We start from the raw sequence: 3,502 nt of genomic DNA, 5'->3' as shown, positions 1-3,502 counted from the left end.
CAGTTAGTTTTACTCCACACTTCTCCGCACCATCTTCAAAGCAACCATATTCCATATCTTCGCAGCTATAAACTGGGACCTGTAATTAACTAGGCTTGATAGTTCAACTAGTTAGATCGTCCTATCATTGTATTTAGCGGATCGGTATTTGAATCTATTTGTATTCTGCTGACCCCCGGTTAAGTTCAATAAGAAGTGCTTTTTGTTCTGATCCCATATTTGTTCTCTTCTAGGTTCGTGTTCAGGCTCCGATCATCATTTTGAATGCAGGAGCTGTGAAGAACCTGGAGATGTGATTGTGGACATTGATTCCCCTGCTGTGCGTTGGTTTCAGAATCGGCATGGTAAACCCAAAACCCCTTAAGGGTTGAAGAAGATTTTGGTTGTTAGTCGAAGCAGCGAGAAATATGATGTTTATTTGGAAACAAAAGCTCCTAAACGAAAGAGACTAAAGTGTTTCAAGGGCGTCGCTAAGTTTATCGGAGACAATGAACAATTCAACGACATGAAGTTAGAAGAGGTTTCTTTTGCCGCACACAAACGGATGAAGAAAAAAAAGTCTAATACCTTTCGAAGGTTCTTTACCTTTTGAAGTTTCTTTCTGCTTCAACTGAGGAACCAGCTTCCAGTCAATAGAGTCTTGCTTTCTAAGACGGTCCCGATCTCGCGTAAAGTTCTCTGGAAGGTCCTGAAGGATCTTAGCGACGGGCTCTACAAAACAAAATAACCAAAACAAAGAAAGCAATCAGCAACAAAGGAATTTTCAAACGACTTCGGACGCGAAGCTCACCTACCGACTATTCCTAGGATGAAGGTTCCATTCAGTCTTATAACGAATAGAAAGATCCTCTAAACGTGTTCGTTAACCTTCACATAGAAGTACTGATCCATCTACTTATGAGTCTTGGAAGGAGCATTATAAACGATTTTAGGAACTCCGCTCGTATAATACATGTCGGGATGGTCTGCAACCTGCGAGAATGTGGTCACCTCCTCAAAGAAGTGAGCGGTTAGTTTTACTCCATACTGCTCGGCACGCATCTTCAAAGCAACCATATTCTATATCTTCGCAGCTATAAACTAGGAGAACGCCTATTGACGATTCCAACAATATTGCATAAACAAGTCCAGGAGAGGGAAGCGAAGATTAAACTTAGTAAAGAACACCTCAATCAGGCATATATAACCCTTGGAACATTTCATAGGACGATCGGCTAGCCCAGGAATGGCAAATTAAAGCTCGTGAGCAGGTCGACAAAAGTCAACCATGTCCAGAAGAATCTGAGGCGTGATCACAGTCTTGCCAACGTCGATAGGCTCGACTTCATCATCCCACGGCTAAAGAAACTCGTTCAAATTGACTGGAGGGGGGACTAACTTTTGGATATGGGCTTCGCCCTCCTAACATTTGAGCCGGACCATTAAGGAAACATTATCTTCCTTGAAAACGTTGACTGGGCAGTCAACGCCGAACCGCCCACTCAGAAGAACTCCAGGCCCGTTGGGCGAACAGCCTGTCAAAGAGTCGGCCCACTGGATAGCGAATGCTGCCAATACCTTACGTGCGTCCTATCATTGTATTTAGCCGATCAGCATTTGAATCTATTTGTATTCTGCTGACCCCCAGTTAAGTTCAATAAGAAGTGCTTTATGTGCCGATCCCATATTTGTTCTTTTCTAGGTTCGTGTTCACACTAAGATTATCATTTTGAATGTAGGAGCTGTGAAAAACTTGGAGATTTGGTTGTGGACATTGATTCTCCTGCTGTGCGTTGGTTTCAGAATCAGCATTGTATACCCAAAACTCTTTAAGGGTTGAAGAGGATTTTGGTTGTTAGTTCCTTGCTACAAGTATTTCCTTACAATTGTTGACTATTGTACCAGAGTTACATGGCTTTACATGTTAAGAAATAAAAGTGATGTTGCTACTATTTTTTATGCTTTTATAAAACATATACATACTCAATTTAATTCTGTTATCAAGGCTATTCGTAGTGATAATGCACCTTAGGTAGCTTTTACACAATTGGTTAAAGATCATGGATAATTAACCATTACTCATGTGCATATATACCACAACAAAATTCTGTTGTAGAATGCAAGCATCAACAACTTTTAAATGTAGCTCGTGCTCTCTTGTTTCAATCTAATCTTCCCTTAATGTATTGGAGTGACTGTGTACAAACTGCTGTCTTCCTTTTTAATCGAACATTTTCCTTGGTTTTAGATAAGATTTCTCCATATGAGAAACTATATCATAAACAGCCTGATTATTACTCTTTTTAAAAATCCTTTGGATGCTTTTGCTATGTTTCTACTCTTGTTAAAGATAGAACAAAATTTACACCTAGATCTAATTCTTATGTTTTTCTAGGTTATCTATCGGGATATAAAGGATATAAGGTCTTGCATTTAGATACAAATGAAGTTTCCATATCAAGAAATGTCATTTTCTATGAAAATATTTTTCCATTCAAGAAAATTCAATCTTCTTCATCTGTTGACGATTTGTTTTGCAAAACAATTTTACCACTTTCAATTCTTGTAGCCATTGATATCATAGAACCTTACTTGACAATGATGCACCTGTTCATGATCATGCATCACCTTCATCTGCATCACGCTCTAGTGTCTTACTATTATCACTAGAGACTGTTTCAGCTGACACATGATAGGTGGATCTACCCATTGTCAGGCCAAAACGTCAAGCAAAGGGTCCAGGTTACTTATCTTATTATCATTGCAATCTTTTACAAATTTCTCAAACACAAATTTCGGACACAAAAATTTCTGATATACCTTCTTCTTCTTCTTCTTCTTCTTCTTCTCTTCATGTTTCCTATCCTCTTTCTTCTGTTCTTACTTACTCAAAACTTAATCCTTCTTATCAGTCCTTTGTTCTTTCTTGCTCTCTTGAAACTGAACCACAAAATTTTCAGCAAGTTATGGCACATCCACATTTTCCAAAAGCAATGGATGTGGAAATTTCTGCTCTTGAACAAAAGGGTACTTGGAGTATTGAGTCCTTGCCACTTGGTAAGCATGTCATAGGTTGTAGATGGGTTTATACCATCAAATAAAATCCTGATGGATCAATTGAAAGATACAAGGCTCGTTTAATAGCCAAAAGATATACTCAGCAAGAGGGTGTGGATTATATAGACATTTTTTCATCTGTTGCTAAACTTGCTAGTGTTAAGCTTGTCTTAGGATTGGCTGCAGTTCATGGATGGTATCTGACACAAATGGATGTCACCAATGTTTTCTGCATGGTGACTTAGATGAAGAGATCTTCATGAGTCTACCACTTGGTTATACACCTGCGGATGGAGTCTTGCCACCTAATCCGGTTTGTCGATTGCATAAATCCTTATATGGATTGAAGCAAGCTTCTCGTCAGTGGTATCACTATTTCTCCTCAGTTATTCTCAAAGCTGGGTTCACTCAATCTCTAGGCGACAATACATTGTTTGTTAAACAATCAGGTTCTTCATTTACTGCC

The sequence above is a fragment of the Arabidopsis lyrata genome (genome assembly GCF_000004255.2).
Source record: "Arabidopsis lyrata subsp. lyrata unplaced genomic scaffold ARALYscaffold_2, whole genome shotgun sequence".
Classification (NCBI taxonomy): Eukaryota; Viridiplantae; Streptophyta; class Magnoliopsida; order Brassicales; family Brassicaceae; genus Arabidopsis; species Arabidopsis lyrata.
The sequence above is the reverse complement of the archived record's forward strand: the minus strand, read 5'-3'. Positions refer to the sequence as shown.